At 37.1% G+C, this 16,357-nt stretch overlaps 1 protein-coding gene across 1 annotated transcript in view; it reads right to left on the bottom strand.

Moving 5' to 3' along the window:
- Positions 1 to 16,357, bottom strand: part of ATLIG4 (DNA ligase IV) — a 495,731-nt gene that overhangs the window by 312,518 nt on the left and 166,856 nt on the right. The gene's annotated exons all lie outside the window — the stretch shown is intronic.

Here is a 16,357-nt window from a genome sequence, read left to right as displayed (position 1 = left end):
TCCCTGACCAAACACATTTACAATCATACAGGGTACATGGTAACGAGGAAATTCAGAGATTCCAAATAGTGGGCTCCACATTAACAATAAATGTAATTTTATATTATGCATTGTAAACTTCATGTTTAATGTGACATATGACCAAAATACATAAAAGATGTTAACATGGGGTTTAGGTGGTTAAGCCAATACACACAAACACACATATCAAGCACTAAATATGATGTAATGAGAGATGATTGACTTGAGAGGGTGGCATCTGTATTGGGCTAGCCTTCCTCAGACACCTGACAATGTATATATTGTAACATTGATATTTCGTTATATTTTTTTTGAGAAATATTAAATAGAGAATATTTTAATAGAGCAGAGACATACAGAAGGGCGAGTATGTACAAGGAGCAAAAATACCAGCGCCACTTGAACCAACATCATATTTGAATAAGCAAAAGAATCTATATTATTTGGCAACTCTGATAAGGAGTAACCCCTTAGTTCAGCGCTGAGTCCATACCTTTTCTCGTCAAATCATACAGAATGATGAAACAGAACTAACCTCGTTGTCAAACATATACTTACATCTTAGCCTCCAAATAGAGAACAAGCTGGCCCATAAAATATGAGAGAATTAACTGTTCGGAATCATCCAACATTGCAACCACTGATAAATAACCCTTTGAAAGTTAGGAGAGACTTGAAACAGAACCTGCTGTGTAATGTCCCTTTTTCGGAGCACTGGGGATGGAGACTAACTCAGTAGCCCAACTATTCCCATAGGCTACAGATTAAAAAGTAACGATGTAATATCAAGGGATTAGTTAATTAAAAGGTGACTAAAGAAAAAAGTATTATAAGTCACTTTATTAAAAGAAGGAAACAAGCCATCATATACAAATGTCCCATGGTATTGACACATTTTATTTTGGTAGTCCGTGACTATAAAAAGAGATGAGAGCTCAACCCTTAGGCATGCATTTTGGATTATTGCTTTGTTATTGAGTTGAGCTCTTGGAGCTTGTTTGGGTGAGAACTTGTATGAAAGAAGGTTAGTTTTGGTGGTAAATGATCTACCCTAGCAGATTCAATCAAGGGGGCTTCAGTATTGAAACTATATAACCTAGCCACTCCAAAAAGGAGAGATCAAATCAGATACACTCACTAGGGCTACACATGGAGATCACGAGAAGAGATCAATCAGATCGCTCACAGGTGCATAATGCTTCGAGAAGCAGGCATTAGGAGGCCAAATTCCATATTGCTGCATTCATCTTTGGAGGCCATAGCATAAGCTTATTATCCAACCAAGCATGCCATGTAGTAGGGGTCATTTACAGATCTGTTCCAGGTAAATTAATTAAAAAAGGCTGAGATTTTGCTGCCATTTCTCGTGTTTATTTTTGAGTTGCAACATCTCTCTAATTTCAGGATTTTACATTTGCAAATTTTACTTGACAAGAAGGTAATTCTATTGTGCGAAATTGTGCAATTTTTATTATGTCTTCAAGAAAGAAATTCATGGTGTATTTTTCTAAAACAAATTTCTAGAAAATTTAGACAAATAATTTTACGAGATATTACAGTGGTATCAAAGCTAGCTTTCCTTCCAGGCTAAGGGGTTTAGCAGTGGAAGGCTTATTTGCCAGGTGAGCATGAATCCTTGATGCAGGTCAAAACTGTAGCGTGAGCAGCCCGAATCATCTGGAACAGACGCAATGAAAAACCCTAGAAATCCATCACATGATTTTGTGGGCCATGAAGGGTGACAAGTTAATTTCCTTATTAGTTGAATTGTTTCATTGGGAAAAATTGTTTGTTTACTTGAGGTGAAGATTGCAGGGGCTCGAGTTCCATTGAGAAGCCAAACTACCCTTAGGCAATGTCACATGGTTCGGGTCTGAGTTCGGGTTCGACAATGATTAGGTTTGGTTTGAGTTTGAATTTTTTTATGATGTTCGGATGAGTTTCGCCATCAGATTCATCTATATATATACACATATATTAATTTAAAATGAATTATAGGATAAAATAGTAAGAAATCAACATCAATAAACATAAAAAAATGCTATCACAAACTTCGAAAATACAAGGATAAATTACAAGCTTTAGTTGTGACATGAAGTTATGAGTTTTGATCTGTGGACATGGTCAATGGCTATGAGGTTCAATCAGGTTCATTTAACCTCCAAAAATTTTTAAGGTTCACCAAAATTCGAACCTCAAGGTTAAAGTTCGACAAACCTTGTGACATAGCCCGTAGGAGGAGTGTCGATATATCCAGGTTGAATGACTAAAGCGCATAGTTGTGGAAACCAAACCAAAATGCGTGAAGGATAGAAGGACGAGCCAGTGTCAACAAGTCGCAGTGGAGTGAGACATGTATCAATTCTTTATAATCCAATTTGGTAGGGTCGTAATTATGCAAACTCAACATATGTCCAGCAAATGTAACTAGTGGAAGTGACTATCAAGATCGATATGGAACCAAGCAGATACCAGGGCATAGTAGAGATGATCATATTACAACTGGAGCCACCCATCTTGATCGTGGCAATATTGCATGAAGAAAGGCAGAGTATAATGGTAGTCAGCGTCACACTCAAAAATCCGAACTTCCATCAAGCGGGAAGGCCAATTGGTCATTTGTTTGAAAGATCATGCGATTGTTTGTCTTCAGGGTCAAATTAACCCTTGGTCGAAATCATATTGACAAAGATGGCAACGTCAATGTATTTTTTTTATTGAGTTGTACCATTCTCAAGTTCATTATGTTCCTACAACCAAATATTTCTCTTTATTTTTGATGTTTGTTCTAAGAAACTAAGTAGATTCATTGGTGTACATAATGAACATTTTCTTTTGGTAGTTATTAACTAATGATGACAGGTTAATTTAGTGAAATTCAAAGGTGTATATTCACATCCCTTGAGAACTAGCATTGATGATCTTTAATGCCATTCAAAGTCGAATTGATATGTTGCGGTTAAGAGCACAAAGTTGTGGGTAGTGTCAGGACTACATAGCTCCTCGTCAACAAACAACATAATTAAACATTTTACTTGGCAGTGAACATGTGAAAACTTTTCACTACATGGTAAGGAATCCATAACTGTAGAGCGGCTCTAAGGCACATGAATTTGAGGACTGTCTTGGTAATTTAATTGAAGTAAGCTAACTTTGAATCTTTTCATTGAGCAGAGATCCAACTTGTTTTTGAAGGGATGATTTATTTCTTTGGAGGGTCGAAGTGTTGCAGAGGGAAAAATTATCTTCTTTTATGTTGTGGCACTTCATCGTCCTCTTCATATTCTATATCCAACACGCACTTCTTAGGTATCCTTGAATTTCGACACTGAAGTGCTTTACATTCCTCATCATCATCATGCTCACTATTTTGATTAGATTTCTTAATGATCCTTGAGCTTTTATTCTGCAATGCTTTCTGCGCATCATCATCCACATAATGTTCACCATCCAGTACACATTTCTTAAAAGAATGTTCAATGAATTTATTCACATGGAGCAAACAGCTCAATGATAATACAAAGATATTTACAAGAATAGAAACATCAGGTTTCTATGTAGAATATCGAACAAACAGTTTCATCTAAGAAACTGCTAAAAGAATAAGAATAGAAACATCTAAAAGACTGAGCATTACTAAATAGAGATATAGAGATATATTCTAATACCCTCCCTTAATGCTCAATCTATTTACAACACCAATAGACCCGCGAAATTTTACAAATTTATCAGGACCAAGAGGCTTGGTAAAGATATCGGCGGGCTGCTCTGTGGTGGGAACATAGTGCAACTGAACTGAGCCGTCTTCAACCAACTGTCGAATGTAGTGGCAGTGAGTTTCCACATGCTTTGTTCGTTCATGAAAGACAGGATTCTTGGCAAGTTTGAGCACTCCCTGATTATCACAAAACAAAGAAGTAGGCCCTGTCTGAAAAACATGCATATCTGCAAGCATACGACGAAGCCAAACTGCCTCACAGGCTGCCTTAACTGCTCCCCGATACTCTGCTTCTGTTGAGGAGAGAGCCACAACCTGTTGCTTCTTACTAGTCCAAGTAACAGCTCCAGATCCTAGACTAAACACATACCCAGCTGTAGATTTACGGTCATCAACCGAACCGGCCCAGTCAGAGTCAGTGTAGCCACTGAGAGTAGAAGTGGAGCTGTGAGTATATAAGAGGCCATAATCAGAAGTACCACGCACATATCGTAGCACCCGCTTTGCTGCTATCCAATGATCAGCTTTAGGAGCTGACATAAAGCGAGAAATGTAGCTTACTGCAAAACTGATGTCAGGTCTGGTAGCAGTAAGATAGATGAGACTGCCCACTAATTGCCTGAATAAAGTTTCATCCACAAGAGGAGAGGATGACTGTGCTGAAAGTTTGAGCCCTGGTTCCATAGGAGTCGTGGCCGGTTTGCAATCCTGCATTCTGAACCTTTCCACAAGATTTTTGGCATACTTGGACTGAGAAAGAAAGATCTGATTTTCAGTCTGCCATACTTCAACCCCCAGACAGTAATGAAGAAGTCCCAAGTCTGTCATCTCAAAAGTTCTGCATAGATCTTGTTTGATCCCATGGATCAAATGTGCAGAGCTGCCAGTAATGATAAGATCATCCACATAGACAACTACAAACAAGATATCATCATCAGTATGCTTGATATACAGGTTTGCATCAGATGGACTCCTCTGAAAACCTTGATTTGTCAGATACTGATCAATTTTTATGTACCAAGCCCGAGGAGCTTGTTTCAATCCATAGATGGCTTTAACTAACCGACACACTTTCTGTTCTTGACCAGCAACCTTGAATCCTGGAGGCTGCGTCATGTAGACTTCTTCTTGGAGATCACCATTTAGGAAAGCACTTTTTACATCCATCTGATGAACTTTCCATTTGAATTGAGCTGCTAGGGCAAGCACAAGCCTGATAGTACTCATCTTGGCTGTAGGAGCAAAAGTCTCCTCATAGTCTATGCCTTCCTGCTGTGAAAATCCTCGAGCCACAAGCCGAGCTTTATACTTGTCTAAGGTTCCATCAGCTTTGTATTTGACTTTATACACCCATTTGCAGCCTATGGGTTTTTTGTCTGCAGGAAGATCAGAAAGAGTCCATGTGTGATTTTTCTGAAGACTCTGAAATTCTGCTTGCATAGCCTTTTCCCACTCAGATATACCCTTAGCTTCTGAGTATGTTTGAGGCTCAAAAGTACTGTGAAGGTTAGCCATAAGAGCAAAATTGACTGTAGACTGTTGTCTGTTCTTATGCCTAGAAGTTCTACCTTCAAGGAGCTCATTATCCCGGAGATCACCTATGGTCTTAGCCCACCATTTTGGCCGAAGAGAAGAAGAACCAATATCAGGATTAGAGGGACCAATATCAGGAGGAAGAGAGGCAGGCTCAAGATCAATAGGGATAGCAAGAGGGGGATTAGCTTCTGGAGGAAGCTCAGATAGAGTAGTATCAAATCTGGATTCTACATCATCCCTCCCATCGGATGGACTGACTGGAAGAAGAACACTGTGAGGCGGATCCTCAGAACGCTGCTCAGAAGAAGAAGACTGAAAGAATCCTCTGTCTTCATCAAATACTACATCTCGGCTGAAGCTAAGTCGACCAGTGGCTATATCTATCAGCCTATAAGCCTTGTGATGATCACTGTAACCTGTCATCATTAGTTTCTGACTTTTGGAATCCAACTTAGATCGCTTAGCAGATGGAACCCAAACATATGCAACTGAGCCAAAAACTTTGAGATGACTGATCTTAGGCTTACGACCAGACCACACTTCTTCAGGAGTCTTCCCTTTAACAGCCTGAGTAGGGGATCGGTTAAGAAGGTAAACAGCAGTAAATACTGCTTCAGCCCAGAATTTGTTTGGAACACTCCGGTGTTGTAACATGGAACGAGCCATTTCAACAACCGTGCGATTGCGACGCTCGACAACACTGTTCTGCTGGGGAGTGTAAGGTGTGGTGAATTGACGTTTGATGCCATGAATATCACAGAAGTTGGCAAAAGCTGAGGAACAAAATTCCCCCCCATTGTCGGTCCTAAGGGTCATGATATTACAACCAGATTCTTTTTCAACTAAAGTTTTAAACTTCTGAAAGGTACTCAGAGCATCAGATTTATTTTTTAAAAAATACACCCACATCTTTCGACTGAAGTCATCTACAATAAGTAAAAAGTATTTGCAAGCAGTTATAGAAGCTGTATTCATAGGACCACAAATATCAGCATGAAGTAACTGGAGTACCTGGGATGCGCGCCAAGATTCGCCATTTTTGAATGACGACCGATGTTGCTTTCCCGCTTGACAGGCGCTGCATACTCCCAACTGCTGAGTCTGAATATCAGGTAATCCTGACACAAGTCCCTCCCGAGAGAGCTGAGAAAGATACTGCATATTGAGATGCCCATATCGCTGATGCCATAGAGTACTGATGGGAGAGACACGAGCTGCTAGTGCCACTTCTGGAAAGTCACCGGTGTCAAGTAGCCTGTATAGACCATGGTCCTCGAGGCCAGTAGCAACTGTCAGACTGGTCTCCCTGTCAATGATTGAGCACTTGTGTGCACTGAACATAACATCAAGCTGAGGAGAATTCCTCATAATCTGACTGACAGAGAGCAGATTAATCTCCATACCAGGAACATAGTATACATTTAGAAATATGAGCGTGCGTCCACCAGACTGAATTTGAACTGTACCCCTGCCAGCAACAGTGTACTTTTCACCTCCACCAAATACAACTGAATCACTGAAAAGTGAAAAGTCAATAAACCAGTCACGCCTGTGAGAGAAGTGGCGTGATGCACCAAAATCAATGTACCATGCAGAGGAAGGTACATGTTCTGAAGACCTTTTAGCCATAAAGGCGTAAAAGGCAGAATCTGTCTGCTCGGAATGTTCTGCAACATTCGCTGTCTGATGTGACCCTCCCTGTTTCTTTTGTTCAGCAGCAATCCTCTGCCTGCAGTCTTTCTTCATGTGACCGAACTTGTGACAGTAATTACACTGTACACTTTTCTTCCTGTTAGGATCAAAAGACTGAGATGATCCTCTCTGCTGAAAAGACTGAGAGGACTGATATTTTGCAGCAAATGCATTCTCCAAGGGCACTGATGAAGTACCACTACCAAACTGCTGTTTCCACCTATCTTGCTGCAGAAGTTTGGTACATAAATCTGAAAACTTCAGATCAACATTTGTAATGTTAAGTGTTTCAATGAAGTGTTCATAAGATTTTGGTAGACTCTTCAGGGTAATGACTACCATATCTTCTTCCTCCATGGTCTGACCAATGGCGTCGAGCTGATCTCGAATGTCTTTAATTTTGTTGAGATGTTCCTGTAAAGACATATGTTCATCCATCATGATGGAGAACAACTGATTTTTGAGAAAAAAAGCTCTGCTTTTATCAGATGTCTCATGCAATTCTTTCAACTGTTCCCAGATTTCAGCAGCTGTCTTGCCAGAAGGGATCTGTGGTAACTGATCATCAGCTACAGAGAGCTTGAGAAGCATAACAGCCTCTCGATTTCGATCATCAAATTTATCTTGATCGGTCCCGGCTGTACCTGGACGAAGCTCTTTGCCCAAAATGAGTTGATCAAGACGCCTGTACTCAAAAATGGTCAGCAGTCTTTGTTTCCAAATGTTATAGTTGCTGCCATTAAACCGTTGATTTCCTTCTAACATCAGATTGGTAAGTGTGGCCATTTTCACAAAGAGAATACAAAAGTATGACACACAAGAACAATGTAGCTCACTGCTTATGCTGGTGAAAATTTAAAGAACGGACTTTCAGCTGTCTAAAACAATAGTAGGACTGCTAATACAGTTCTGAGAATACAGTTTGCCTCAAGAAAATGCCGGTCTACCATAAGAGTATACTTATGCAAAGTCAGATGTAATGAAGACTGTCAGGATCACAAAAAAAAAATTTCCACTGATTGGTAACCCACTGCTGGCAATCAGAACCATACATACAGCAAATACAAATTTTTGAAATACGGACCCACATATGGCATTAAGAAGCTTCAGATAATGATGACTATTGAAGATGACCTCGTGTCTGTTGATGATCTTATTGAGGAGCAGCTAACTGTTGAACCAGCAAATGAATACATTCAGAGTTGTGACATTGTTGCATTTAACAAAATCTAATGATGCACCGGGCGTGCAGCGTGCCAGTCTTCAGTTTCAAGCTTACACTGCTGGTAAATACCACGGATATATTTTGCTCACAAAACAAATACGCAGATCTGAAACAAATACGATCTACACCACGGATGTATTGGCCCACGTGAGCTTCACGTCACGTCTCAGGTATATATTAGTTTGAAATACGTGTCACGGTGTCACGTCTCAGTATATACGTCTCTTGTCTCAGGTATATACGCCTCAGGAATGAACCACGGTTTTCAAGTATCCACGGTTCTACAGCATACGGCAACGGAACCACGGGTCGGCAGAATATATTCACGCGTTTCAACAGAAATATGTATTGACCACGGGTTTCAAATATCTATCCACGGGATTTGAAATATAATGACCACGGGTGATTACATACGGGCGTATATTATAATCCACTTGCGTATATAAACCACGGGTTACGTATATAGAACCACGGGTTACGGGCGTATATAGAACCACGAGTTATATAACAGACAGAGCGTGTATACAACAGAGCTATAACAGAGCTATATAACAGACAGAGAGAGTATATACGGGTTATATATACTGGTTATATAACAGAGCTATGACAGAGAGCGTGTATACAAATGCGTGTATACAAATTTGGCGTATTATAGAACCACGGGTTTTGACAGCGTTTAATCAGCAAAAAAAAAATTTGACCGATGCTCGCAGATCAATTTTCAAAACACAACTCCAATTTTCAAACAAACAAATGAGTTTTGAAAGTAGAACACCTGGATCACAAATGCTGAGAAATTCCACGGTGTGGTCGAGTAGCCGCCAGGTGAAGAAGGAGATAGCCGGATCCGTTATTCCAAGCAGAACTGACCAGCAAAAACTTCCACGAAAACAGTCACCGCCACAAAGTTATTTCTTTAATAAAATGATCATGCAAGAGAAGAATCCATTTCTGTATCGAGATGGACGACTGTAAGCTTTTATCACAGCGAGCAAAGCCGAGGCTAAGACTCAGTGAAGGCTGCCTGGCTTACAGAGGGCTCGACCTTAGAAAGGACTCAAGAGATTACGATGCAGATAGTATTACTGTTTCAAGAAAAATCTCTTAACCTTGCTCTGATACCATAAAAGAATGTTCAATGAATTTATTCACATGGAGCAAACAGCTCAATGATAATACAAAGATATTTACAAGAATAGAAACATCAGGTTTCTATGTAGAATATCGAACAAACAGTTTCATCTAAGAAACTGCTAAAAGAATAAGAATAGAAACATCTAAAAGACTGAGCATTACTAAATAGAGATATAGAGATATATTCTAATATTTCTTACGTATCCTTGAGCTCTTTTGAATAGGTTGGTTTGATACAACATTGGTAGTCGGTCTGGTCTTCCTTGCAAGGATAACTTCATCTACAAGTTGGCCCTTTTTGTCCTCGTCGACCACTACATGTCAACTACCCATAGCAGTACACCCCCTTTTCCGACAAAAGGGATAGTGCTTTATCGACGTGTCCGTGCCATTCGACAGTCATCATCAGCGCCATTATGTTATGTTGTAAAGCCAATCTGCATGTGTAAATTGTAAATAATCTTAGCAGATATGAGTCATGTATGTAAATTGCCTAGGCAAACCTAATTTTCTAGTGATAATCTACGTTTCGAAAGGTTTTTTTGTCTCACCGATCCATGATCGACAGAGTTTTCCTTCAGCCTGACCCCAAAGCCAGAATGGATTTTGTCATTAGAATTTTAGGGGAATCCTAGTGTGCTTCAAGTCTATGTAAAAGTAATTTGGAAATAACTCTAACTATTTGGTTAGGTTATTAAAAATTGCTTGATCTGCTAGATTATATTTGTGTTGTAGAACTGGGTGGGCTATGAGGGTCTATGTCAAATGGGTTTTCCCCCTTGAGATGTAAAATTGTAAAAGTCATGATATAAAGTGTCTTAAGGGTTAGAAAATGTTTTAATCCCCTCATAATGTCCTAAGTCCTAAGTCCTAGGTCCTAGGAGATTTTTCCAAAGGCTGAGTTTGAGGATCCAAAAATAAAAAATTAAAATAATAACCAAAAAAATTTTAAAAATAATAACAAAAAATAAAAAATAACTAAAAAATAAAAAATAAAATAAAATAAAATTTAAAAATAAATTAAAAAGATAAATAAAAATTTAAAAAATAAAAACTTAATAAAATAATAATAAGTCAAAATTTTGAGGAAATAAATGCAAGATTTCAATTTTTAATATATTAAAATGGATTTGAAATTTCGACGGATGAGATTGAAAGGGATTTTGATCCTCATAGACGGTCGAGATTAGTTTGACATGGATCACTCGAACTAGCAGTTGGGAAATTTTCCTTTAAATAGGGTCTTAGGGGTCATTTGAGATCAGATTTGATCTTAGAGTCTGGTGCTAAAGAAAGCTCTCTTGTAGTCATTTTTTGTGCAATAAAGAAAGACTTTGGGGTTGAAAATCTTGCTGGTGTTACTCTTCTGGAAATGCTGTAAGATGTTTTATTTTTCTGCATAATTTTATTTTTAGCCATTGATGATAGCTTGATGAAGATTGATTCAGGCACAGGTATCTTGTTTGATCTCTGCGGTTTGAATGATAGTTTAGATTCTGAAATATAATGGCAGGTATCTCCATTTGATCTGGATTTCACTATTGTTTTCTCCCTCTATGTTGATGGTTGATTTTAAGTTGTGCAGGAAATCTTTTTTTTTTAGATTACCGGGCGTTCGGGGAAGTTCTTGGCTGAACCAGCCAACTCTCGGATTGTGTTTTCTGAAAGAGTTGAGCTAGTTCTTGATCCCGAGCTTATCATTTGAAATTTTCTTTTATGAATGCATGAAGGGTTTTCTGAAGCATCTCACATTAGGTTTAAAATTCTGAAAATATTAATGTGGATTATTGACAAATCTGGCTATTTAGAGCCTCTGAACTGTAAATACTGTAATTATTCAGCGGGTTCTTAAGTTTTTTTTTTTAGGGTTTCATTTATGTTTTGCATTTTCAGGTTCTGGCTGTTTGTTTTCAAGAACAGGTTGCAGGTTGCAGATCTGAAGTCGAAATCTGATTCTGAAGCCAGATCTAGGCCCTGGAGGGTAAGATCTGGCCTCAGCATCATTTTGCAGGGATACTCTTCAAAAGAGTTTCAAATTTTCTGAAGGAATTCGAGGATTTTTTTAGGCTATCTGTTTGCTGCCTGGGATTTCATTTTGGACGGAAATTTTTCGAAATTTTTTTATGCTATGGCATCCTGGGGTTTCATCGTGTTACAGGAACATTTTAAATTTTTCAGGGCAAATCTACGTTCTTTTTTTATATATTTCCACAAGAAGCTGCCCCTACACGCAGCCTATCCTCCATTCATTTCAATTCCAGCGCTGCCATTACTACAAAAGACCTGTGTTTCTCCCAGCTCCATTCATGCTGCATTTCTTCCACACATCCACACACCATACAGTTCGATTTTTTATATATATATATATATATATATATATATTTCGATTTCAATCCCTCATTCTGCATATAACCCCATTCTTCTTTGTTGTTCCACGCATTTTTCTCTGCATCCACTACATTCATCAACTTATCCGTTTCACTTGTATGCTGCCTCCCTCTATGCTGTCCTGGACCTGAACGTGTCCCTCACTTGGCTCCTCCATGCGCTTTTCTTTACCCGCTACCCAATCCTCTACTATAGTCATCCGCTCCTCACTCTTGACCAGCGTATCATCCCTGTCCGGCTGCATTTTCGACCTGCGCAGCTGCCGCTCAGGCATTTCTCCTCTCTGCGCAACGTTTTCTGTCCAAACGCTGCCATACAAGCTCCTCATCTGCATGAAAATTCAAGCCCGCATTGTTGCTCCCTCCATTGAGCTGCCTTTCCACGCACACCTGCAAAAAATTCATCAAATCCACGTAGCTTCAGTTCTCTCCTCCCATATTCGCGTTACTAGAACCTGCGTCTTTCTATGCTTGCTATCCTCGATCGTCCCCTTGTTGTTGTGTATCTACCTTCGTTGTCGCATCCCTCCGCCTTCTTCTTTAATTTCCGCTGCCATTGTCCTTCACGCAGTTGTCACCAGCTTCCTTCTTCCATTTCGCTGCAATAGCTTACTCATCAATGTCGTCAGAGCTTGATATGCCATCCGTCAACTCCCTCTCCAAACCTGCACACAATAAACACTCAAAACAAATTTCCATTTCAAAATAAAATTTTACATTGTAAATGTAATATGCTTTGGTTTTAGTTCTATTTTCATATGTATATGCAATTAGAGTTAGATCTTGTTTATATATATAAAGTATGTTTTGATATATAAAAAATAAAAGAAATAAAAACGTAAAAAAATTTCGAGTTTCATTTTTTCTATTAACTGTTAGCTTTAGATATATATTAAAAAAAAAAAAAAAATTGGTCCTAGTTTAACCTAGGTTTTGATTTTAGATATTTAGATTTAAGTTTTAGTTTGATTTCTTTAAAATAAAAAATATAATAAAAAAGGGGTTAGATTTGATTTTCCTTTTTATTTCTTTTATTTTGATTTTTACTTAGGATTTAGATTTTATAGAATTTCATATATGGTCAGGTGTTAATTTTAATTTTGATTTCATTTAGTTTAGGATTTAGTCTAAGGTTTTAGATAGATTTTTAATTTTTAGGTTTATAAATTTCGTTTGGTTAAAAAAAATTATAAAAAAAAAAAAAAAAAAAAAATCAATAAATCAATAAATAAATAAATAAATAAAAATAAAAAAATTCATAAAAAGTTAAAAAGTTTCTTTTTATTTTTAGACTTTAGCTTAGATTAGATTTTATTTTTATTTAGGATCCAAGTTTTGTTTTAGACTTAAAATTTAAAAAAAAAATATCTATATATATATATATATATATATATATAAAATAATAATAATAATAATAAAATAAAAAATAAAAATTGAAAAAGACTAATTAAAAATTGGAAATTCTTTTTAAAGTTTTTTTTCTGTTGTGGTATAGTTAAATGTGCTTAAAATGTTTATATCTTGAGATTAACTAGCATTTGCACCTTTTGTTGCAAAGGAAACGTCGTAAGGCATAGAGTGGGAAGAATAGGGACATGTATAGAGTGGGGAAGAATAGGGACATGTGAATGGACATTGTTGAAAACAAGGGTGGATGATAATGAGTTACAATTGTAATAGTTATGTGTATTCTAAAAATGGATATTTTGTAAATAATAATAGTTTGTGGAAGAATAGCGACATGTGAATGGAGATTGTTGAAAGAAAGGGTGGATGATAATGAGTTAGAGTAGAAAGTATTACTTATGTGTATTTTGAATATGGATATTTTGTAAATAATAGTAGTGTGTGGAAAAATAGCAACCTATGGATGGACATTGTTGAAAGCTAGGGTGGATGATAATGAGTTATACTTGAAATGATTAGTTATGTGTATTTGAATATGGCTATTTGGTAAATAATAGTAATGTCTTGTAGAGGTTATCCATTATCCATGTTGTTGTTTTTGTTTATGTGAACATGTTTTTGTACGTTATTTTAAAGTTTTTATTTTTCCATATGCTACCTATTTATGGTGTTATTAGAAAATACTATTATATTGTAATGGAAGAGATGAAAGAAACGATGCGACATTGTGAACAACATCATGGTCGTCATTCCATATTTGAAAATGCATGAAAAATTGTTGGAGCCATGATGATAATAATAAAAATTCCAGCATGATTTTGAAAAAATTTAGCTAAATTTTTTGAAAATGTGGATTATAGTTGTCACGTTTTAGAATTTTGAGTGCCTTAATTTTGCACAGAAAATGATAGAAATTACAGCATGATTTTGAAAAAAACGGAAAAACCAGCTAATTTTTTTTTAAATGTCAATTACAGCAGTCAAGCTTCAATATTTTGGGTGCCCAGGCATTCATGATGGATGCTAAATCCATTTCCGCCATCCAAAAACAATTTAAACACTCCCACAGTCAAATTTCGGAATTTGCCGTCCAAACAAAATTGTGACCTCTTTAGATAAGACTGGAAAAAAATGGTCTACCTTTGTGTGGGAAACATGATTGAACATCAAAGTTTCAAACGAATGCTTACACGCATAGAGGATTATTATGGAAGATTCCTTCTTCAGGGAATCGTAATATAAGCCATGAGGATATAAATGTCCTTAAAAACTAAAGCACAAACCTTGGGAGCTTCAAGTCCCAGGAATGGAATTTGGTATTTGGTAACATTTTACAAGGGAAACATGATTGAACATCAAAGTTTCAAATGAATGTGTACACGCATAGAGGATTATTATGGAAGATTCCTTCTTTAGGGAATATAAGCCATGAGGATATTAAATGTCCTTAAAAACTACAGCACAGAACTTGTGAGCTTCAAGACCCAGGAATGGAATTTGGTAACATTTTTAAATGCAGTTTCCAATGCAAACTGGCGCAAATCACCCACAAGCTTTCAAGTTCATGGCCCCTAAATTTTTGCATTCTTGATAATGTTTTCTCACTGTTTCAATGTCAATTTCATGATGCTTCCAAAAAAAAATTACAAAACAATTTTATAAGTTTTAATTTCTATCTATAAAATAGCTACTCCATCGTGAAGAACAGAGATTATTACTACTTCTTCATGAAGAATAGAGAACTTGCGAGCTTTGAGACCGAGGAATGGAATTTGGTAACATTTTAAATCGAGTTTCCAATACAAGCTTTCTCAATCTGACAGAATCACCTACAAGCTTTCAAGTTCGTGGGCCCTCAATTTTTGCATTCTTGATGATGTTTTCTCACTGTTTCAATGTCAATTTCATGATGCTTCCAAAAACCTATATAACAGTTTTAAAGTGTTAGTTTTTATCTATAAATTAGCTACTTCATCATGGAGAATACACATTTGTTAGGTATTATTTGGCATTTCACATCGTGTTGTATTATGAGTCATTGTGTAAGTAAAGCAACATTGTGAATCTAGTGTGAGGAGGACCAAGGTGTATTTAGTAGTCACAATTGATTGAGGGATGAGGCACATTGAAGAGTCATAGATAAGAGAGATGCATTGAAGAGCATTTTGGTAGTACATCATGAGAAACTGTGTGAGGCATTTTGCCACCATTTGGTCATCTCAACATATTTGTTACTTTCTGAAACTAGCATTTCCCAGGTATGCTTGTCCACTAAAGTTTGTTATGTGATTCACTGTAGTGTTGTAAGTTACACTGCATGGTTTCTTAAATTCTGCTGTGGTTTTACTAATTCCCTATATGGTCTGCTAAAGCCAAAATATTATAGCTTATGACATGACGTGTGAAGTTTACTTTCCAGGCTTTAGATATAGAAAACAGTAGCTGAGTTTTGTTACTTGTTAACTGTTGAATAGTTGGGTATACTAACATGTGAAGTTTACTTTCCAGGCTTTAGTTATAGAAAACAGTAGCTGAGTTTTGTTACTTGTAACTTGTTGAATAGTTGAGTATACAAATTTAGATGAATATATTACTGTAAGTGCTAGTATGTGGTTGGGCACATCATCATTTAGAAAGAAGAAACAAATGACACAGCAAAAAGAGTCAGCATCCGTCTTAGTTCCCAAGGTTGAAGTTCAACAAATTAGATGTGTAGCCAGCTCATTGAAATAGGATTTAAGTTTGGAACTCATAATTTTAAGCCAAGTTCCCCAATTTGAAATAAGCAGCCACCTTCAACATGCACATAAATTCTATGGTGGGCTGGGCAAAATTACAAGAAAAATATGTATGTATTAAGAATAATTGATGATATAGCCGTGGGTTGTTCTCAATGGTGATAGTCAGCAACATTTCATTGTATTATTCCCATACAAGGGGAGGCCACACTTGCTGCCAAGTTAATAAAAAATTTGCTGGTATAATCACCTTACTTACAATGACAATAACCACTATTACACTAGTAGCACATCAAATCATATCTAAACACCAGTACACAAGAAGTTTATTATATCAGAGTAAATGTAACCCGCATGTCTAATTCAACTCCATTACCAGTAGTTCATTCTATCAATTTGTGATGCTTATATGACATATATTGTCTAAAATGGCGCAAGCATAAAAGTTCAATGCAGTACTGCAAGCCTCCTGGTCTGGTTGAACTCATTCTGTCAATTT

This window comes from Pinus tabuliformis, chromosome 4_2 (assembly GCF_031772625.1).
Source record: "Pinus tabuliformis cultivar Carrire ecotype Pingquan chromosome 4_2, CPIR1, whole genome shotgun sequence".
Lineage (NCBI taxonomy): Eukaryota > Viridiplantae > Streptophyta > Pinopsida > Pinales > Pinaceae > Pinus > Pinus tabuliformis.
Note: the sequence above shows the minus strand (reverse complement) of the source record. Positions and strands in the feature narration are given on the sequence as shown.